Here is a 24,804-nt window from a genome sequence, read left to right on the forward strand (position 1 = left end):
TATATATATATATATATATATATATATATATATCTCTGCGGTGGGTTGGCACCCTGCCCAAGATTGTTTCCTGCCTTGTGCCCTGTGTTGGCTGGGATTGGCTCCAGCAGACCCCCGTGACCCTGTGTTCGGATTCAGCGGGTTGGAAAATGGATGGATGGATATATATATATATATATAAACATATATATATATATTTTAAAAACCATGCTTATATTAAGTTAAAAAGTGTACTAAAAAGTAAAAAATAAGTCTCTCATGCATCACTCCAAAATAAAAGCTTGGGCGCTTTGCTAAGATTTTATTGATTGATGAAAAGCGTCCATGCTTTTATTTTGGAGTGATGTATGAGAGACTTATTTTTTTTACTTTTTAGTACACTTTTTAACTTAATATAAGTGCAGTTTTTAAATTGTATTTTATATACTGTATATATGTATTATTTTCAACTTTTTAGTCTTGGGTTTGTTTTAGTATAATTTTATAATCAATATTTTAACACTTCCTTAAATATTTCTATCCGTTACTATTGGTGAAATCTTTAACTATTTTTCATATGAAAATTTCATTTCTTAATGAATATGGATTAATTGATCAGTTAGTGAAACTGATTATTGATTCATGTATTGTCATCGGAAGTGAGTAAGTGTGCAAAATTTCAAGTCATTTGGACAATAGGAAGTGGGTCAAATATCGATTACAAGATTTGAACCAGACAACAAACAGGTGAAGTTAAAATAAGCGTGGTAATAATAATAAAAAAATACGCGTGGTAATAATAATAAAAAAATAAGCGTGGTAATAATAAGAACACCAAATCATTATTTTCCTCCCACACAATACTTTCATAAATAGCCTGATTTGGCATGAAAACAGCACATCTGGCAACCCTGACATGCAAGCTGACAGAACAGAGTATCCTAATGAAAGGTTTACACGGCCACATAATCGAGGTATTCGTTGACATCTCTACCTCTGTTAATCAGGTTTCTCGAAGGCCAATAACCCGATTTCTCCAACCGGAAATAAGGTTTACATGGCATTTAAGAGACCAGCTTTCTGTGAAAAACCGAGTTATTGAGGTGTATGTAAATGTGCAAAACAGCACAGAATTCTTAATTTGCATTTTTAGTTTGTATATTTGCAAAAAGAACACTTCATTTTGCAGAAATGCTGCAATTTGTTCCTTTGTACTATGGTAAACAAAAACTTAAAGACAGTTAACAAACTCGTTTTTCTGTGTGCGCTGAAGTTTTTTGGGTGTTGGAAGCTGATTTATAGTGGGTTGTTTTTTCGATAAACTGTAATAAACCTTACATCCCTAAAGGAACCTGTCCTTCTCCACCAGACAGCATGAAGGGCTTTTGTTAAATATTAGATATCTTTCAAGGTTTTACAATCTTGCCTGAAGAAGGGGCCTGAGTTGCCTCGAAAGCTTGCATATTGTAATCTTTTTAGTTAGCCAATAAAAGGTGTCATTTTGCTTGGCTTTTCTCTACATTCATAATGGCTAACACGGTACAACACCCTAGTACTAAAGCTTTTATAATGATTGTTTTACGAAAATAACTTTTATTTCTATGGCTAGATTTTTGATAGTTTTATTCTGAAATGTGTCATGTGTATCATAGGTTTGTAATGAATTAACAATTACATCATCCAATGAATTAGCATAAATTGTTTTAGCCTGAGGCAATTGTATTAAGTTGTCAATGACACAGTGCAATTTTATGTGACTGATGATAGAATTTGAATTGTTGATGCCATTAATTTTACTGATACAAACTGTCTGTTGGTCTACACCTCTGACAGTTTTCTAAAACTGAAATGATTGAGAGCTCAGGCAAATATGATGGCCATATTTTTTACAGTGTGTCTGAAACTGAAGAGAATAAAAGAGGCAGAAGACCCTTCACACTAAAGGGGGCACACAACAAACGCCCCAGCAATGGGATTCCTCTTTCAGAACGAGCAGAACACTCTTAAAAGTGAAGATGCCAAAGTGGTTCTTTGGAGTGTCACATAGGGGAACACTTTATGTTTCCCAAATGAACCATCCAGATGAAGGCTCCAGAAAGATCCTTTATTTATTTCGATTTGTAACATTTAGCCATGAATAGCCATGAACAGAAAATAACAGATCTGTAAAACACTAATGGTTTCATAATTTTGCAGCGTACAATAACTCACACTATGTTCTGGGCTCCTGGAACTGTTGTATCCTGCTAGGTAGCCTCCTTTACATTAAAGATAATAATGATGATAATAATAATAATAATAATAATTATTATTATTATTTACATTTATATAGTGGTTTTCTCATAACTCAAAGCATTTTAAATAGTGAGAGGGGAGCAATTTCAACCAGCGCTAATATGCAGCATCTGTCTGGATGATGTGACGGCAGCCATTCTGCGCCAATACGCTCACTACACATTAGCTGTTAGGTGGTGAAGGAGTGAGAGAGACAGCCGATTAGAGACAAGGGATGATTAGGGGGTCAGAATGGCTAGGCTGTGTCGGGCAGTTTAGTTTACACCTTACTCCTTATGAAGGATGCCCAGGAATCTTTAATGACCACAGAGAGACAAAACTTTGGTTTTACATCTCATCTGAAGGATGGTGCCATATTTACAGCACCGTGTCCCCATCACTGCACTGGGACATTGGGATCCACACACAGACCACAGAGTAAGTGCCCCCTGCTGGCCTCACCAACACCTCTTCCATCAACAGCCCAAGCTTTCTGGATGGTCTCACATCCAAGTCCCAAACATACTTAGCTTCAGGTGGATGAGTTCTTCTGAAGTATGGCTGATATCTATTTTATCCACATTAGCCCAGAGAACCAGTTCCATATACAAAGAACCTTTCAACAATAAAGTGGTTCTTTGTCTAGCAATGGTTTTATGATGATCCACACAACTCATTCAAGTGCCATTAAGTAACCATTATGTTTAAGCCTAAAGTGAAGGACAGTCAGCAGGCAGCTACTGCAACCTTTGTTTGTAAAAAGTGTGAGTGAATGTTGGCGTGAGAGAAGATTTGTGCCCAGAACCATCTTCTGTGCAGTTTTTCTTACATTTATGGGCCGCAATCAATATCATAATAAAAGTGGATTTAGTACTTGAAAAAGTAATGAGTAGATATGGTGAAAACTTTTAAGCCTTTGAAGAGATGAGATGTATTTTACTAGCAGTTTGTTATCAGCCTTGTAAAGCCTCCAGCCTTCAGAATAAATGTCATGGCATTTTCTAACCCGCTTAATCCAGACAAGGGTTTTGAGGGGGGCTGGAGCCTATCCCAGCTAGCAGAGGGCACAAGGCAGGAACAAATCCTGGACATGGCATCAGTCCATCGCAGGGCGAACACACACACACACGCACACACACACACACACACTATGGCCAATTTAGCATTGCTTATCCACCTAACCTCCATGTCATTGGACAGTGGGATGAAACAGAAACACCCAGAAGAAACCCCCACAGACATGGGGAGAACATACAAACTCCACACAGGGAGGACCTGGAATACAAACCAGGAGCAGACTGGGTCTCAAAACCGGCCCAGGCATCCTTCAACAAGTGAGGTGACGAGGTTGACCCACTCGGCCCATTATTCATTGTAATTTTCTTAAAAATTGTGATGAGTATGTGGCTCGCTACTTGCTATTAGCCTATGATTTGAACTCTATCTAAACTGTCGCCAAACTTAATCTGTACACTGTTGTTTAGACACAACTTAAAATTTGATGACATGCTTAGAAATAAAATTTAATGAAAAATAAAAATTCAGTAACACGGCTTACACGTTATTAGAATGCATGTCAAATGTCAATGTCATGTCCAAGTGCCAGTACCCTAGTAGGCTAGTAGCTTACGCAGTTCGCTGCTTTTAGCAGCCACATCATCAACAATACCGTTAGTGTCAGGTTTGGCTAGGATACTTTTCTCCACTGACATCAACATGAACCTCACATGATTGAAAACTTCCTTTAACTTAACAATAAACTACAAATGTTCCGCCTTAATATGAAAAACTCCTATCCTGCACTTTATAACTTTATTTCATCATACTAATAATCGCAGCTGAAAACCACTAATTGTTGCTCACGCCGATGACCAGAGACCAATAAAATTCATAATAAATAATCTAAACTACAGGGTGGTCCAGATCTACGGTTGTTGACTGACAACCGTCTCCCCGCCATTTTGGAATGCAGGGCAGGTGCTGCCATCTATCGGCAACAAAACAAATTTTAAGTGAAATCTCTATGTGCAGGGTAGGTGCTGCGAATTCTCTATGTCAGTGCTTCCCAACCTCTCCCAAACCACGGCACCTTTAGTGAAATCTTTTCAGCTAACGGCACCCCTTCACTCTGATATGTAACTACTGAAATTAACAATTTAATCTTAACTCATCAGTTGAGTAGAATGAGATTCCTATTTTTATAAGGCGTACCAACTACACATTTTTGCATTTACAAAGGTAATAAAAATAAATTGCCAGTAAACCAGTCTCAAATGAAAAACTTGAACACAACACAAACATGAAAAGTGCAATAAGTCACAAGGCACAAAGCTGACTATAACGTCATAATTAATGCGAAGGCTGGCTTCGAAGACAATTTGAAAGTTTGTCAATACGAGCTCGAACTGCAGTTGACAAACACACTCGTAAGTCATTTTCAACTGACAATAAACATCCTCTGTGTTTTGTCTTCAGTAGTGTCAATGCCGAGAATGCCTTTTCACACAGTTAAGTGGTGCAGAATGGAATAAGTATGCCGACTGCCTTAGCACCTAACACAGGACGTTCCATTTCAACCATAATCCAAAACTCTGTTAAATTCATGTCCTTAAACTTCACTGTAATGTTCGGTCACATCGCGGGTGCTGAATACCTTTTTTGTCAACAAATGTAAACCCATAATTCAAGTAAGTTTCCTGATTGTATCGTGTTTTCGTTTTTGCAACTTTACTGCTCCCCGCATTATCATTTTCATTGAAGTCGCTGATGCTGCTGTTGTTTTTACGTTTACGACTTTCACTACAGTCGGCCATTCTAGGCGCCAAAAAAACCAAAACAAACAGACAACAGGAAGCAACGTCACTTACCCTGTGGCAAGTAAGTAAATTAGAGCTAATATTTATTAATTCATCAGACTGCAGTTGAAATAGGATGCACGCTGGGCTGTATTAAAGCACACAGGTAGCATGACTTTAGTCTTGAGATGTAACTGGTATTATTATTATCAGTTCAAATCAAATTTTTTTATGTTCTGACACCTGGCAACGGCACCCTTAGTCCGTGCTCACGGCATACCAGGGTGCAGCGGCACACAGGTTGGGAAGCACTGCTCTATGTAATAAACTTAATAAGTTATAGTGTAATGAAAATTGCATAATTAGATCTGGACCACCGTATAATTATTAGTACCGAAGAATTTAAATACTAGATATGAGATAAAATAAATTGCAATAATGTATATGCTAACCGAAATGTAGTGGTATCAAAACAGAAATCAGCAAAAGGCAGTTTTGACCAAATTTGTCACTGCAACGTTGTGTACTGACAACTAAAACAAATTGATAATGTAATACGGTATATTATATAGGCTATATAAATCGCAGTACTGGACAGATAATGTTTAGTAGTTTAGAAAATTAATTTTAATGTCAAACAGTAACCAGTACATAAAATTTATTTCATGAAACAGCAGGCCCATGACCAGACCAGAGTCTGCGGCCAACCAGGCAATGCCCAAATGCCCTAATGGCCAGTCCGCCCCAACACAAACCCTGAGCTCAATGCTGGGAGGCAGCAGTGCTACATTGTTATAAATCCTGGTTCTTTAATGGTACTTTATGGTTCTTTACTGGCTAGTGTGGTTCTTCATAGAACGATTGCTTAATAAAGCACCATTTTATTCGGGGAAATGCTTTTTAAAAATTTTTTTTGCATATGAAGTTGGTTCTTTGTGCTTTGAAAAACTTCTTAATATATAGAAAAAAACTGAAATCTTTAATGTGTGGTATGCTACCTAGCAGGACACTAACAGATTATGAAAATCAGGACCTAGCCTGTGTTATTGTATGCCGCGAGAGTCCTTTTGAAACCAGAACCCATTTGTAATTCACAAATCTGTTATTATCTGTTCATAGCTATTTATTGTATGGAGCCTGTTACAGATCTAAATAAAAAAAAAGGTTCTTTCTGGAGCCTTCATATGGATAGGTCTTTTGGGAACCAAAGATGGCTCCCCTATAGCCTCACTCTGAAGAGCCACTACGGCACCCTTATTTCTAAGAGTGTATCACTGCGCCACCGTGACGCCCCAGATTAAATCCCTGCCAGATTTATTTATTTTGTTTTTGTAGAATAAGATGTTATCTAGTCACTAAGTTTTAAGGTGTATTTATTTTACCTTAAGTAATAAAATAATATGTGGAACTGCCCATGTTGGCAGTTTTAAACTGGGTCTACCAATAAAGTTTTGCAAAGAAAAAAAAAACTGTGACGTTCAAATGTTTTGTAGGACAATTATCTTGTCCTGAATTGGAACTGATAAACATCTGGAGAATAGATAGGAAAATCTGTTAAAATATTAAGAACTAGATTTATAGTTAAACCGATTATACGGCATATATTCAAAGCGTCCTTTTAAAATCCTTTTAACGCGGATTTCTCCGCAGCAATCTGTATTTGACTGCCTGTCTCCTTCTGCAGATGTCGACTATCAGAAATCTGTTTTTATATTCCGTTCCTCCAAATGAGGACAAAAAAAAATTAAGGCAGCAGCCGCCTGTAGGTTGGATATTCTGAGACGCCTCCACCCTGAGAGCTGCGGCTGGCAGCCGCTCCGTGTCGCTGATCTCCGCCGCTCTGCTCTTTTAAGCTTTCACGTCAATTCTTTTTCGACTTTCTTGATCTAGTTAAAAATGAATTGGTTTTATTCCCTCATATGTAATCATTTCCTCCCCATACTGAATAATAATAAACTGATACAGTACGACTGTACACGACACCCACTGCCCAGACCCATGGACGCATCTCCGTCTTTCTTAAGCATCTCTCACAACTGCTGTGCCCAAAGCTCTCCTTTTAAAACAGAAACTCCAAATGTGATTGCATGTTTGAGTGCGCCTTGCGATCTCGACTGGCGTCCCTTCCAGGTTTTCTGCTTTATTTTGACTTGTTTCACAGATTCCACGACCCTGAAAACTGAAGAAGCAGGCGACAGGTGCGAATGTGAAGAAGGGGGCTGGCCGTTAGAAGGGAGGCGAGGATGCGCCGAGATGGCCGACTTCCGTGCTGCTGTTTTCAACTTCGCGATATGCGCATTGATCCCAAAAGGCACTGCTCGTTTTTCATGAAATCGAGTAACGCTGCTGTTTTCCAATAGTTCTTGCCCGAACGATTGACCTATTTGATTATCTATTTACTTTAAGGGTCTAAACATGTTATAAGAACACTTATTAGCAAGGAGAGCCAATGACATTTGCTAGGGGCTCCATGAATATGCTTTACTAATGGACGCCAGTAAAGAAACCAAGAAATTCGCGTTTTCCAGGTTTAACCGTTCACGATCGAAGGTCGTTTGTCAAGCTTGTGATTGTTTTTTTGCTGGAGTTGTTTTACATTGTGAGCTAAACTACACTTACGCGTTCTCCAGGCACCACAATAAAAGTATAATAGGACTGTTTCATATTTTTAGGATCCGTCCATCCATCCATTGTCCAACCCGCTGAATCCGAACACAGGGTCACGGGGGTCTGCTGGAGCCAATCCCAGCCAACACAGGGCACAAGGCAGGAACCAATCCCTCAACCCACCGCAGTATTTTTAGGATTGATAATTATTTATTGATGTTTTATAGCCCACTTAAAATTCTGAGCGCTTTTTCATATTAACAATAATATTTCACTTTATAGCACTTACCAGAAAACCATGCGGCCAACCAGTTCACTATTTAGGTTTTGATGATACTCCATGGAATCAGGGGGGATCTCCTATAAACTAATAAAGCTTAACCTTCAGGGCCCCTAATCCCAGAGGGGCACCACAAGCGACTTTAATCCACATTGCTTAAAAAGTTTGGGTCTCTACAGTATGAGAATAAACAAATAAATAATATAGTGTAATAATATAGTGTTAATTCACAACCATTTAAATAAAAATCTGAGATGTAGTGGTGACATTTTTTTTTTAAATTTGTGGTGAACTGTCATGGAAGAACCCCATTGAAGAAAATAACAGTGGTTACCCAGACCTCGTTGCTGGTTACGAAAGGAGCCCCCTTAACAGTTCAAGCTTCCGGGGACCCAAACTTTAGGTCTCGCACTGCATTAAATTGACCCACGGAGGTGTGTGTGTTCCCCTTGTGATGGACTTGTTGCCCTGTCTGTGATTGCTAGGATAGGCTCCAGCTGCCCCAAGATGTTGGTCTGAGTAAGTAGGCTAAGGAAATGGATGGGTGGATATCTCATTCCATTACTACATTAGTGTGGGTTTTGTTTGGCTACTCACTTTTCTAAAATAAATCACATTTTACATGCTGCCCTGCTTAGAAAACTCTTCTGACTCAGCAAATAGTTCAAAGGATGTTCTCATTCATTCATTTGTTCGTTCATTCATTTCCCCGGCCCAGCCTGTTCTAATTTAGGAGTTTAGTCTGGTGAGGTGCACTCCATGTTCTAGGGTTGCAAGGAGGAATAAGCAGCATATTATTATTAGTGTTGCTATTATTGTTAGTGCTTCAGATAAATCACACACAGATACACACATTTATTTTTCAAAAATAAAACACCCATGATAGTTTTGTTTAATTTAATAAATTCTACTTCACCCCAAGGGCAGCATGGTGGCAGAGCGATAGGACTGCAGTCTTGCAATAAGGATGCCGGAGTTTGTATCTCCCAGGGTTCCCCGTGACGTTGTGAGTTACCCCCGGGCGCTCCGGTTTCCTCCCATAATCGAAAGACATGCAGGTTAGGTGGAATGGGTGTTGCTAAATTGACCCATGGATGTGTACATGTTCATCTTGTGATGAACTTCGAGCCGTGTGCAGGTATTAGAACATAAGAAATTTGACAAACAAAAGGAGCTAATAGCTGTAAGGAGTCCCAGCATCTCATCCAGCTTGTTCTTTAAGGTTTCTGTTTCAACCACATGTCTCAGTAGTTTGTTTCAGATTCCCACAAGTCTTCACATGAAGAAGTGCTTCCTGGCTTCAGTCTTCAGTGTCAGCTGCCCCACAACTCTGCCCTCGATATGTGAGTTTGGAAAATGGATGGATGGGTCGATGTGTGAATGTACCAGGTGATAGACTGGCGACTGTCCCACAGTAATTTCCTGCCTTGTGCTGAGTGCTGCCCAAATAGGCTTAGGCCATTCACAGGGCTGTCTTAACAGTATCACAGGCCCCCGGGCAAAGTAGTGTGCTGGCGCCCCTGCTATGATAGCCAAACAGAAATAAATATTCTGATTCTGGCTATCTTGTTGTGCCCCACACTGACCTGCACTCTGTGGGTGACGGGGCCTTCAGCTGTATAGCGCCCAGACTTTGGAATGACCTCCCTAAATTAATGAGATCAGCGACTCCAACTGAAAACTCATCTGTTCAGAAAGGCTTTTAACTTCACCTGACATTCTGCCTCCTCTTTCAGTCTTCCTCTCTGTCCAGATACTCAGAATAATTAGTGTGTGTGTGTGTGTGTTATATCATAAATGATGTGATTTGCTAGGCTTTCTTTTAGTATTGAATTTAGTATTTTACTCTGGCTTATTGTCTTTTATCCTATTTAATGACTTTGTACCGTATGTCTTGTATCTGTCTGTTTTAATGTGCTATTCAGGAAACCTCTGTGTCCAATGTTACAGATACCTGCTGTTTCTTTATGAGACTCTGTGAAGCGCCTTGAGCATGGGAAAGGCGCTATATAAATAAAATGTATTATTACTATTATAGGCATCAGAAACATTGTGTGCCCCTATGCTCCTGGCCAGTACCCTTTGTGCCCAATATGTTAAGATGGCCCAGGCGCCTCCATAATGCTGAACTGGATTAAGTGAGTTTGAGAATAACATGATATGCTATGTACAGTAACATAAACAATATTATTGTTTGATTATTAAATGTATACTTAAAACAAACCAAATTAAAAAATGTACTTTTATATTTGGGCAGAAAAATATTTTTGGGCATAGATTATCTATATCTATAAATGCATGGAATGGTGTTGACTCTCCCTCATCACTCCCACACTCTGAAAAATGCTGGTTCTTTAATGGCACTTTATGCTTCTTTACTGGGATATGTGGTTCCTCACACACAGTAACATCGCTCGACAAAGTATCATTTCATTCTGGGACAGGTTCTTTGCATATGAAGTTCGTTGTGTTTTGAAAAACTTCCTAATATGAAAAAAATGAAATCTTTAATGTATGGTAGGCTACCTAGCAGGACACAAACAGATTAGGAAAACCTGAACTTAGCCTGTGTTGCTGTATGCAGTGAGAGTCCTTTTAATATATTTATACCCGTTGGTATTTCTGTGACCATCTGCTTGTAGTCATTTACTGTATGGAGCCTGTTACAGATCTAAAGGTTCTTTCTAAAGCCTTCAGGTGGATGGGTGTTTTGATACCAAAAATGGTTCCCCTGTGGCCGGCATTGCTGTGAGGAACCACTCTGGCACCTTTATTGTTAAGAGTGTAGGTTCAAATTCTGGTCCGTACACTCTTGATGTAGAGGTTTGGTGTCAGGAGCAAATCCTGGGAGGACCACAGCAGCCATATTCTGAATTAGTAACCAGGAATTGCTGCTAATTTAACGTTAGGTGCAAAGCAGGAACAATCCAGGGCACCAGAAAACACACACACATACACACTAGTGCCAATTGAACAATGCCAGTCCACCTAAGCTGTATGTCTTTGGACTGTGGGAGGAACGCAAACAAGGGAAGAATATGGAAACCCCTTCATTTTCATTCATTCATTCATTCATTCATTCATTTATTTGATGAATTACATTTAATGAAAATGAAATGCAAACCCATTCACACATACATATTCAAATTCACACAAGCGCTCACTTGGTATCTTTAATTAGCCTAACCTAAAAATCTCTGGAAACATTGAAACCTGAGAAAAACACGAGGAGAGTGTGTAGACTTCCTCCACACGAGCAGGATTACAGCCCAGAGCGCTCGAGATGTGAGGCGGTCATTCTAATCGCAGAACTGCTGCCCCGTTACTGTGGCGTACAGATATCCTCTAATAAATTAACACCTCCAATGCAGCAGTGCAATAGATGACATCTTGTGCAATAGTGTGCATGCGCAATTAAGGTCTTATGTTGAATGTTTGTGTTCTATCTTATTTCTTCTTATCCTATTTTAATCCTATTTTATTTATATTTTGACAACGCAGGGACTGCACCTAATTTCGTTGTATTTGTTACAAAGACAATAAAGATATTCTGATTCTGATTCATTTCGGCTCTACGGTTTGTCCTGGAGCACTGTTTCGGCTACGCCTATACGAATTAATTAAATACAATATGAAAACTGCACGTACAGACAGTTTTATGGCAAGAACAAGGCGGTCTAACCCGTGTGTAAAGTTTGATAAAGTTTCCGTGCGCCTCCTTCCTCAAGGTGTGTAAATCTGAAGGGCGTCTCTCGTCTTTATGATCATCCGGCAGGTGGCGCTCGCATGACCGCGTAGAATAAACCAGAGCTCTCAAGTATCGCGGCGATATCAACAGGGGGGGAAAAGATCAGGTACCTGTTATTATTCCAACTTTCGTTTAAGAATTGTGTCGAATAACAGCGTGCGCGAAACGGCCACGTCTTTGTTTTGAAAGCCGCGGCGCTCTGGCAATAAACTGGTGTTTTACAAAGAGCAGAACATGCAATTTGATGGTTCGCCAAGCTGCTTTTTTGCCATGTATGTTGTACATGTTTGCTGGGTGAGAAGAGCAATCTGATGTAAATTAGGAGCTAATGCTCTGCAGATGGGTTGTATCCTGGTTACCATCAGCCGCGATTAAACACAATGGTGACAGTCCGCGATGTGCCACAAAAGAAGGCACGGCTTTTCAGTGTGTGTCTCGTTGTTGTTTTTTTTTATCTTTCTTTCTTGTGCCGACTTTCCAAGCTTCATTTTCAATGACTGTCTGAATAATAAACCACGTATCTATTGAAGGAGTACACGTATCCGCGCACACTTTAAAAAAAAAAAAAACTATTCCCGTTGACATATCCAAACTCTCATCGATTATCTTGATTAAAAAATTGGATTTCCTTTCTAAAAACCCAATAAGTCACAATTGATTGAAAGCGGTGACTGTCACTTATCTTAAATTGACTACTGTGCGGACACATGAGAAATTGAAAGCACTGGGCTAGAATGAATCATTCTTGTAATTAAGTCTTTGGGTACTATTCAGACTAATGGCTAGCTGCTGGCACCGTTTTTTCCTCTTCCCTCACTCAATGCATCGTGCCTTTTAAGAGGTTTGGTGTGTTTTGTTGTGTTTGTGAAGGTGGAAAAGAGTTTGGGATTGAACATTACAAACCTTGAACTCATTAGCTGAATGTAGCACTTTATAAAAAGAATTTGTTCAGTTTTGAACGGGAATTGTTCAAAGTGAGAGAGCATATTAAGTCAGATCATTTATAATAAAACTGTTCACTGGTTTTGTTCACAAATACAATGAAATAAAATGGTGGGAAAGGGGGAATTGGCAGTGTGATGTAGTGGCCAAGGCAGGGAAAATTAAATCAAAAGCCCCTGGGGTTCTGAATCTTCTCACTGTGTGGTCCTGAGCAAGCTGGCAAACGTGCTTGTGTTCCAGTTACAATGCATAAGATTTAGAATTTTAAATGGTAGAAGCCCCCTTGTGGAGTCTGCATGTTCTCCCCATGTCTGGGTGTTCTGGTGTCCTCTCACAATCCACAGACATGCAGGTTAGGTGGATTGGTGCTGCTAAATTAGCCCCCTGATATGTGTGTGTTAACCTTGTGATGGACTGGCACCTTGTCCAGGGATTGTGCCTACACTCTTAAAATTCCTGGTTCTTTAATGGCACTATGTGGATCTTTACTGGGTAGTGTGATTCCCTGTAGATTTACTGTTTGACAAAGAACCATTTCATTCTGGGTAGGGTTCTTGAAAAACTTCCTAATAATTGTGAAAAATTTGAAATCTTTAATGTATGGTAGGCTACCCAGCAGAACTAACATTAAGAAAATCAAGACTGTGTTACTCTACATATGCAGCATGAGTCCTTTTAAAATTGTGAGTCATTGGAATTTTACAGATCCGTTACCATCTATTCGTGGTTATTTACTGTATGGCTCCTGTTACAAATCTAAATAAATAAAGGCTCTCCCTGGAACCTTCATGTGGATGGGTCTTTTGGGAACAAAAATGGTTCCCCTATGGCATTTCTCTGAAGAACCCCTCTGAGTGTACCTTGTGCCCTTTCCCTGCTCAGGATAAGCAGGTTGAGAAGATGGATGGTAAAAGGTGCAAACCTTTGCCTAACTTTCTAATGTTCATAGTCAAATATTTCTAGCCAATTTTAAATATATTCTGAGGCTTGTCAAAGGGATAATCCAACTGGAACTCAAGGAAACAAAATTTAGGGATTTCCCTCAGTAAGGTTTCTTGAATTGGGTGCATCAACTCAACTTATTTACATTTTATGTTCATATAAATAAAGTCTATCATGGTGTCAGAGAGTGGCGACATGTTGCATTTTGATTGAACATTCAAGTATTTCACTGTACTCCGTATGCACACGATAACACATGACCGCATGAGAACAATTGCTCTGCTATTGCAAGCCACCTTTGATAAATGTCATCCATCCATCCATCCATTTTCCAACCTGCTGAATCCGAACACAGGGTCACGGGGGTCTGCTGGAGCCAATCCAAGACAACACAGGGCACAAGGCAGGAACCAATCCCGGGCAGGGTGCCAACCCACCGCAGGACACATACAAACACACCCACACACCAAGCACACACTAGGGCCAATTTTTAGAATCGCCAATCTACCTAACCTGCATGTCTTTGGACTGTGGGAGGAAACTGGAGCGCACGGAGGAAACCCACGCAGACACGGGGAGAACATGCAAACTCCACGCAGGGAGGACCTGGGAAGCGAACCCAGGTCTCCTAACTGCAAGGCAGCAGCGCTACCACTGCGCCACTGTGCCGCCCTTTGATAAACGTTTTAGCCAAAAATGAAACAACATAATTGAAAACTATCCCACTCACATAATCCACTTCAGGGTCACGGGACCCCCCAGCTGTCCTGGCAGCATGTTAGGAACCAGTAGTGTAACTGGAATTTGATAGGCCCAAAATGCAAACAACTAAATTAGGTTCCCTATGAGTAATTAAATAAAACCCAATTTAAAAATGACCACCACAGAAATGTCAAGCATATATGTTAGGTATATTTACGGGTACTGTACTGTATCTTATTTGCTAATTTTCCCCTTGGGAGAAATAAATGTCTGTCTGTTTCTATAACTCAATTACACAGTGTCCTATCTATCTATCTATCTATCTATCTATCTATCTATCTATCTATCTATCTATCTATCTATCTATCTATCTATCTATCTATCTATCTATCTATCTGTGTGTCTGTCTGTTTACATAACTAACTTATACCGTGTCTTATCGATCTGCACACTTTATTGTGTTTTAGATTTCATTTTAAACAGATCACTTTACCATTTTACACTCAATACTTCATAATGACAAAGTGACAACATGTTTTCAAAGGTTTGCAAATTTAATGCAAATCAAAAACTGAACTTTTCTTCATATAAGCTTTCAGACCCTTTGCTGTGGCACTTGATATTGTGGTCAGGTGAATCCTATTTGCTCTAATCTATCTATGATATAGTATCTTTCACATCTACTATGTAGTGCTTCTATCTATCTATTATGTAATGCCTTTCATGTCTATTAAACATTGCTTCTATCTATCTATCTATTGTGACACCAGTAGAGGGCGTACCAGCCGCTCAGCCCGACACAGACATACTCAAGAGGCGCACTTACAGAAGCTCATGCTTTTATTTTCTTCTCAGCACAGCACCTTACTCAGTGCACAGATCACCAAAATAGCTCAGTCGCTTCTTTCTTTTCCTTCTTTATTCTTTCCTTTTCTCTGTTCTGCTGACTGTACTCCTGTGGCCCCTTTTTTGTTGCACCTGGATGTGCTCCAGGTGATCTTCATGCAGCACTTCCTGATGTTGCTTCTCTCCTGCTCCTTCCATCCCCCAGGCGTCCTGGCTGGGCAAGAGTCCCAGCTGTCTGCCACACTATCTATCTATCTATCTATCTATCTATCTATCTATCTATCTATCTATCTATCTATCTATCTATCTATCTATCTATCTATCTATCTATCTATCTATCTATCTATCTATAAGGTCATTAGTCATAATTAGAATTTATGAATGATACTCCATTAACCCTGTCATTCCAGGGTCAAGTAGGTAAGCACATTTATAATGAAGCCTTACAAAACATCAGCCCCTACAGCCATCATGAACCCCCATAGCCCTAAAGCGTCTTATGTTCTGTTTTGTTTGCTCAGGTATGCTGAAGAATGATGTCTGGTGATGCCACTCCTGGATGGTATCAAATCTTATTTTAGACTCTTCATGTGTTGCTCCTAGCTGGTGTAGCGAACTGCCTACCTCCATTTGAACCGTTGACACCCTTCATGTGTTTCAAAAGCGTTTGAAATCTCTCTTGTTCAGTGAATTTCTGTCTCTCTGATATTAGCTGTTAGGTTTTTGTAACCTAGGAATTGTAACTCGCTTGTGTTTTGTTCTGAGCTCTTCACTTGTGCTGATCAATTTTGTAAACTTCTCCTGTAGAACTTGTTTCTAAACCATCTTTACACTGCTGTTTACTTGATTATGTTGCCTTCTTTTGTAAGTTGCTTTCAATAAAAGTGTCTGCTAAACAAATTAATGTAAATTTTGGCAAATGGCTCACCTGCGCTGCCTGAAGGTTCGCCACTAGTAGGAACTGACTGGAGAGGATGCCAGATCATCACAGGGTTCAATCACAAAGACATCCACACTTAGGCCAATTTAGAATTTTACACAATTATAATCTTCTGTTTTGTTGTGGGTACTTGCAATCGATAATACATTAGATACAATTTTTCCAGATAAAGCATGCAACTGAATAAATTCTTGATAGAAGGATGGATAGATATATAGACAGATAGTTAGTTCTAAGAGGAAAATTTATGACTCTTTTACAGAAGCATAAGAAATATTTAACAAACAAGAAATTTAGGGGTCAATGGATTTCCTAGATATCTTTCTACCAGGGATTGATGTTGAAATAAATAATTGCTGGTACTCTCAGTTTTTGTCAGCATTTTGATTCTCCATGTGATGCGGAGTAAATTTCACACAACTTGTCAGTAAAACGGGACTCCTGAGCACATTGTTACACATTGTAATGGCCGGCCACAGTCATTACCCGGCCAGGACATCAACTAGATGGAAGGACCAGGGGGCAGCCCTCCTGGGCAGCTGTGGCACCACAGATTCCCACAGGGCACGCTGGGAGGTGGAGTTTGGTGCAGCCTTGTTCGGTTCCATGGGGAAGGCCAGGGGGAGCTGCAGAGCCCTTTGGTGGGTTTCCACCACAGCTAGGAGTAGCAAAGAGTAGGGATTGTGTTCAATTTGCTATACTGCTGTGGCCATGTACTGTGCTGTGGGGAGCAGAGAAAGTACTCCTACCTGAAAATGCAAGTGTGTGTTGTGTGGCAAACTTGTGTCTGCCTGTCTGTGTCCATTTAGGGTGGCTGTATGCACCTTGTTGGTTCACAATGTATATTATATCATTGAGTTTGCCCCTTCATGTTCCTAGAGTACTGTATTACTATAGGTATATTATATTGAATAGAGGTCCCGTTTGGTGTTTTAAGCATGCTGATAGTTCAGGGGTGTCAGAATCTGAACTTCATGACGCTTTAGTACCAGTCCTACACTGCTGAAATGGGGTGAAGCTGGTACGCAATAAGGGTGCTTACCAGTCCACTTCAAGCCCTACTTTCTATTATTGTTCACTTTTTCTTTTGAATACTCCAACTGTTTTCTTGTAATGACTGGAAAAAACATTTTCATTTAATGTTTTTATGAGGAACAGTGATAAAACATTTATGATTTAACACAAGGTAATGGTGACCAATGGCAAACACTATGAAAAACGTCTATTAGGAAAAAAAGACTTGTGATATTCGTGTTGTTTAATCCATATGTCAGTTACTCAGTCTTTTGCTATCAACATGCAAAACAAATGCTTTCTTTGCTAAAAGGATGTTAAGCAGATATCTCTGGAAAAATCAACAGAAATTGAATTTAAGATTCGCCTCTCCCCTTCATTCATTGGTCAAGAGTCCTGTCTTTAATTCAAAAGCAGTATCTTATGTAAATGTGTATCCTGTTCATGATGTGCTCTGATTTTTCCGGAAGCATCTTTTTAACAATATTGTAGTAAAAAATGCACGTGCTTTGCATATTGTAAGCAAATGAATGGATTATTCAACATGAGTATGGACTTTTTTTCATATTATTTTCTGCTGTACAGCACTGGTCACCATTGGTTAACATTATATCATGTATTTTTTATTTTTGTTCTTCATAAAAACATGACAACAACAAAATTTATTTATATAGCACATTTTCATACAAATAATGTAGCTCAAAGTGCTTTACATCAGGCATGTCAAACTCATTACCATTGGTGGGCCGCTTTGACTGCCATACGTGCTTCAGCGGGCCGCACTGTAACAAATACTATTATACTATTATACAAAGTTACTGTAGGTTTCTTTCCAATACTGAAAACTTTAAAAAATGTAACACTTAAAGTTTAAAGAAAAGCAATTTATTTCCATACAGTCTCCATACAACAATGTAGAATTAGAGTCTTAGCCTCTTAGCTAGGTCCTTATTATATTAAATTCATTATATTATATTCATTGCTTATATAGGAGCCTTACAGTGTGAGATTTATTTCTTTAGATCTGACACTTGGCATCTCTTGTTAGTAACCAGTTCGTCAATATCAGGCTTGAAATCTTGTGCAGCTGCAACTTTTATGAGGGATGAAAGGTGCTCGACGGTAAGTCTTGAGCGATGTGGGGTTTTGGTAGCTTTCATTAATGAAAACTATTGCTCACAAAGGTAAGTGCTTCCGAACATTGACAGTACTCTCGATGCCAACTTACGGATCTGCACATACGAGGGTGGCAGGTAAGCATACAAGCCTGGCACACCTACTTCGTTGTATTTTGCCTTCAGAATAGAATCTGACTGCACTTCAGTCAGTTCCATTTGGATATTCTCAGGCGCATTCTCAACGTTGTAAGAGAACAGCGCAATTCCCTGTTTGTGTGAACTGAAATCACAAAAATGCTCACTGAATTCATTGCTCAGTAATTCAAGTTGGAAAACAAATCCTTCAAAATTCTAATTTTACTTTACTAAGTTTACTTCAAAGTTTACATTGTAAAATAAGCCGATATGCAAAAAGCCACCTGACCTACAATAATTTTACAAACTCAAAATCACAAAAATATGTTAATAAACAACTCATCAACTTCTCGAGTCCACTTCAGATCTTCAACTGTAGTCTGCACTAACTGTTCGTTACAATATAAGCATGAAACTAGAGCAAAAAAATGTGAAAATATGCGGGCTATTACTACTCGTGATGGTCAGTTCTGCCCAGTGGCCAGTCTCAGCAGCCCAGTCAGTAGTGTAGCCTTAGCAGGGGCAGCTCTAGGCTCGTGGCGGCCCTGAGCAGAGAAAGAATCAGTGGCCCCTTCGCCTGGCAATGTCAATACAGTATCTTATGCACGGCGGATGGCCACATCCGTTGCAGACACTGCATAGCCGCCTCGTGCTCATGACACGCTTCTATATACGCGTGTCCGTAACTTGAAAACCAAGTGGCGGCCCATGATATTCTCATTACGGCAGAACGTTATAATACTACATATAGCTTACTGCTCCAACTCTAGCGACATTTGTAAATACAGCGTACTAATTAACAAGAAACACAATGTTTTTCGGCCACATTGCCGTCAGCTGTGTCGTTATTTTCTCTTTCTGTTTTATATTCAATATATATTGGGGTGGCGGCCCCTGGGATTTGGCGGCACTGTGCAGGTGCACAGTTTGCACATGCCTAAGGCCGCCCCTGCTGCCCGCTGCTGCAGCCTAGCACTTCAGTTGTGACGCTGCAGCTCATTAACTTTGAATAAGGCTCATGGCTATACTAGCAGATGACGTTTCCAGTACCGTAATGCCATGGGAAAATGCGCTTTTGTCAGAAGGCAGAAGTAAGAAAAGTCAATAAGTAACACCGAAGATGCAGAATGATTCAATCACAAACGATAGTAATCATTTTGTACAAGTTCAGTGCTAACTAGGATATGTCATGCAGGCCGCACAGATTTATGTTGCGGGCTGCATGCGGCCTGGGGGCCGCGTGTTTGACATGCCTGCTTTACATGATGAAGAAAGAGAAAAAAGATAAAATAAATAAGAATTAAAATTAGGGAACACTAATTAACATAGAATAAAACTAAGATCCGATGGCCAGAGAGGACAGAAAAAACAAAAAAAAAAAAACTCTGGAGAAAAAAATAAATCTGCAGGGATTCCGAGGCCACGAGACCACCCAGGCCCCTCTCAGCATTCTACCTAACATTAATTACCTTAATCAGTCCTCACTGTATTCAGGGTTCTCATGGAAGAATTTGATGATGATGGTCATGTGGACTTCTGGCCTTTAATCTATCAATGTAGGGACATCATGGAGCTTTGATCAGGTGGTGGTGGTGCAGATCGCCACCACAGAAAACCAGAAAAAGAATAGAAGAGAAAGTAGGGGTTAGTACAGATTTTGCAGCCACCATGAATAATAATGATAATTAATTGAATATACAGAGCATCAGGATTAAAGTAAAATGAAGCTATGAGCAAACCATGTTAAAGAATTGTATTTTCAGCAGTGTTTTACAGTGCTCCACTGTATTAGCCTGGCGAATTCCTATTGGTAAGCTATTGCCCAGGGAAGAATGAGAGAGAGAAGTTAGCTACTACCTGACATTAAACATTTTTCTTGGTCATCACTACAAAATGCATGGGGTAAGTAACAAAGAAAATAAAATACAGTTTTTACGTGGAGGATTCCCTTAAGGCATATTGTAACTTATAAAAAGTAAAAGTCCTCTTTTATTTTTTACCAGCATGAGTGAGTGGGCTGTGCGATGGCCCGGCACCCTGCCTGCTTGTGATTCCCAGAGCCACCAAATTAATGTTTTAATCTTAAGAGTTTTGAGAATGTTATGATATGTTTAACTTAGTAGGGTGTGTATTGCATATAAAAGTACTGGAAACAGAATCCTTGATTTAAATACATCAGCTATATTATGGAAGGGTTACAATATGTTGCTCCAGTCCATTCTATACTGGATCAATTGTTGGTGCAATTTTTTATTTAATATAATCATTTTTATGGTATTTACAATTTGGTCTTAGTATTATGTAAATGCTGAAGCAAGTGGCGTGTGAGTCGCAGCTGGTGCATTTTATTAAACATAGCAAGTAATACCAACATTTTCTTAAATAACACAAGTGACAGAAAAGGCTCCTTGCACCCAGCCGTCATTGCGTGTACATTTTGCGCAGAGTGCAGTAATGAAAACAGAAAGTTGTTAAAGCCAATATCTTTTTAAATACAGGAAGCTGTTAAGCTGTAGTTTTGTAGCAGTTGGAAAGCTTATCTGATTTCCTCCCAGAAGAACAACTGACACTCGAACATATTCATTAATATTTATGAATACAGTATGATAAAAACGAGTCTCGAAGTTTACCTTTCATAGTGGTAGAAAGAAAGGTTGGCTAAAAGCCTGATCTAATCATAGTGGCAGAGATTTGTTTTTGTTCCTTTTCGTTCCTTTCACGTAAAACAAGTTGGAAAACAAATGTGAATGCAGAAAGAAATGTAAATGCTAAAGCAGGCATGTGTTATCTGCCTCCCGAACATATACAGATCTGAGTTTTAATGCATATGGTTTACTGCCAAGATGAACATTATGCACAGCCACCTCCCTCAGGAATGTCATAATATTTATTGCTGGCAGGTGTTGGACATCATAATCCATTTGATTGATGGCAGTGTTAACCCTCACCTGCAGGTTAATCAATAAATCACACTTGTCTCCCTTATTCATGTCAGTTATATACGACTCACTCAATATGCACTACTTAAAACAAAAAGCTATGTGGATGCGTTAAGTGCCCAAGCTGGCAAAATCAGCTTCTGAACAATTTTAGAGCTGAAGCGTAATAAATGTTCTTATGAAATACAGGGGATCGTGCAGAGCTGTGCTTTTATTTTTAAAATGTTGTATTTGGAAAAGAAAATATACGACCTCCTTGATCATTTGCCAAATGCAGAATGAAGATATGAGACACATCCTGCCGTTTAAGGATCAGACGTCCGCTATGCTCGCAAGCGTACCTTGAAGTCCCTCGTGATGATAGGCTTAGTGGGACGCCTTCTGTTGGGATAATTTTATGTGATATCCACTAAAATAATTAACTTCTTGGATCCTATACTGCTGATCTACGATTTAGAGATAGCGCTAAGGTCAAGCATAACAGACGAGCTAGATGTGCAAATTGAATTGATTTTGACAAGTGGAAATCTTGCAGGATTTTGCAGAAGATTAATTAGTCTATCCCTGATACGTTAGCCAGGCAACTGTTTTGAAGTCTGGTATTAGAAATTATGTGATTTTTGAAAGGTGGTTTTACTGAAGTAAGATTGTAATATATTTGTGTGACATTTTAAGACTTATTTTTTGCATTCGCACTGTATGGCTATATATAGTGCCTATAAAAGATTCTCACCTTTGGAACATTTTCACATTTTCTTGTCATACAACATGGAACTAGAGATTATGTGATTTTTGTAATGTGCTTTCACTGAATTAAAATAGTAATATATTTGTGTGACAGTTTAAAAGTTTTTATTGTGTTTGTATATTATGTATAGCATGTGTTTATACAAAAAAGTATTCACCACTTGAAAGTTTTTACTTTTTATTGTTATACACTACTAGCTGTCCCCCACAGCTCCGCCCGCATAGTAATACAACAGAACAAACTTCAAAAATCAAAAAAATGTAAAAAAAATATAATTATAAAAATATAAAATCAACCATCTGGAATATCTTTTAAGGAGAAAGAACACTCAGGTGAGCTCAGTAATCGCGAAAATGACAGAAGACTCCTCACTGTGGTAAAGAAAATGCCCCAAAGGCCAGTCAAGCAGATCAGAAACAGTCTTCAGGAGGCTGATGTGGATGTGTCAGAGACAACTATCAGCAGAAGATTTTATGAATAGAAATACAGAGGCCAAAACGGCAAGATACAAACCACTAGTGAGCCACAAAAACAGGATGGCCAGATTATAGCATGTGAAAAAGAACTTAAAAGAACCTACAAAATTCTGGAAAAATGTCTTGTGGACAGAAGAGACAAAGATAAACCTGCATCAGAGTGATGAAGTGTGGAGACGAAAAGGAACTGGGCGAGATCCAAAGCAGACCCCTTCATCTGTTAAACATGGTGCTGGGGGTGTTATGGCTGCCACAGGTACTGGCACACTCATCTCCGGTGATGACGGGACTGCTGATGGCAGTGGCACAATGAATTCTGAGGTGTAGAGAAACATCTGATCTGCTCAAGTTCCAGTAACTCATTGGACGACACTTCATCCTACAAGATAATGATCCAAACACACTGCTGAGGCAACACAGGAGTTTTTCAAAGATGAAAAATGGAAAATTCTTGAATGGCCAAGCCAGTCACCCAATTTAAATTCATTTGAGCAGGCCTTCCATATGTGGACAAGCCCACGGAAACAAGCAGGAGCTGAAGATGGCTGCATTAGAGGCTTGGCAGAGCAGCACCAGAGAAGACACCTCGGCACCTGGTGATGTCTGTGAATCGTAGACTTCAAGCAGTCATTGCATGCAAGGGATATGTGACAAAATACTAAATATGACGACTTTAATAGACCTGCCACTGCTGTGTGTCCTGAAATAGGGGGACAGTGTAGAAAAAGGTTTGCCATCTCTACATGATGTGTCCGAAATGTATGCAAATACCCTTAAATTAAACGCCCTTAACATTATGAAGGGCACTGTAAATGATATTCCTGATTCATCCAATAAATTGCCTGCCAAATACGTATAATGATAGGAATGACCGATGCTTCCGTTAATTATTAATTACTTTATATCTTCAGTGATCTTTGCTTAGTCCTTTTCCTCACATTCCTGTTTTTCCATTCTGAACACGCGGCATACACAAGTGCAGTAAACATCTGACATTGTTAGAATGTTGTCCACTGGGGTTTCTCACCTTGTGTGGCAGGTTTTGGATTTCATCGCTTGGAACAGAAAGACGGTGTAGTTGTTAAAGTAAGAAAAATGATGTCTGAAATATGTCACTGGGTAATGCAAGCATCCGGCAGCCTGCCATTTATTACAGGATAGGAAAGTCACATTGTTCAGAAACAGTGCTGGGCAACCAAGGGCTGACTTGATTGCCTAGAAAGTAATTTGTCAGATGGTTCACCTTTAGCCACAATGGGAGTTATGTTGCTTTTCAATACACTGTAAATGCTTGGCAAGGAGACTCCTTTATGTATATTGCAAATGAGATATTTTCTTTCTTTCTTTTTTTTTAACTATGTAATTACATAAAAAGCAGGCTTTCAGTGTGTTATGTAAAATAGCTTAGAGACCTGCTGAAGAAGTTGTAATTTGAAAAAAATGAGGCTAATTAAATGGTGGTAAATTACCTGTAAATGCAATGAAATCAAGGGCCAAAAGCGCAATAAATGCAAGAATAAGGAAGCATATAGGTTTTTATTAGTTCAAATAAAATAACAGGAAAGGGTTATCACAAACAAATACGAATTGAAAGTCTGTTGTTAGAAATAAAGCAAACAAAAAATGTGTAGACTTTTTCTGTATAATCTCCTAAGTAATCAACACATTTTTGCCAAGATGAGATTAGCTTTTTTATGCCTTTCTTTGTTGAAATGTATTAAAACATTAGCAATCTGTTAGTTTACTTCATCATCACTCATGGAGTGTTCTTTTCTCAATGCTTCTTTCAGCCCCAACAAATGGTTAAAGCACTGAACGCTCCAGGACCGGAATCAGGTCTCTAGGGTAGGAGTCGTCTGTCGCAGACCCCATGAGCTGCCATCATTTCAGCATCAGGTACTGTGTGACGATTTGGTCTTTACATTGACTGACTTGGCTAATGGAATACTATAGTGATGTGGCGTTGAAGGCCGATGCTGTTATGAGCGACAGACTGTTGTAGGGTGGAAAGATGTCATCACACCAGCAAAGCTTGATACATCGGGGATTTAAAACAGAGTTAAAAATCTTGTATGGAATAAAAATAAGAAATTAAAATGACTGAAAGATGCATTTACAGTACATTGCAAAAGTAATGTGGGGATGGCCGTAAAAATCTAATCTCATGTTTTCATGGAGAACAGGGATCACAGTGTTAGTGATAGAATGGGAGCCTATGGTGACAAACACTGGACAGCAGCAAACAATACAAAACAGCCCATGAAGAAATCTCATGTTACTCGTGTTGCATAATCCACAACTTAATTCATCCAGTTGTAT

The 24,804-nt window shown here is 39.3% G+C and overlaps 1 long non-coding RNA gene across 1 annotated transcript in view; it reads left to right on the top strand.

Moving 5' to 3' along the window:
* Window positions 1-24,383, top strand: part of LOC127528806 (uncharacterized) — a 68,587-nt gene extending 44,204 nt beyond the window's left edge. Inside the window, exon 2 of the long non-coding RNA XR_007935417.1 lies at window positions 24,276-24,383. This is a non-coding gene — a long non-coding RNA (uncharacterized LOC127528806). The remainder of the gene's footprint in view (window positions 1-24,275) is intronic.
* The last annotated feature ends 421 nt before the right edge of the window (window positions 24,384-24,804 follow it).

This window comes from Erpetoichthys calabaricus, chromosome 7 (assembly GCF_900747795.2).
Source record: "Erpetoichthys calabaricus chromosome 7, fErpCal1.3, whole genome shotgun sequence".
NCBI lineage: Eukaryota > Metazoa > Chordata > Cladistia > Polypteriformes > Polypteridae > Erpetoichthys > Erpetoichthys calabaricus.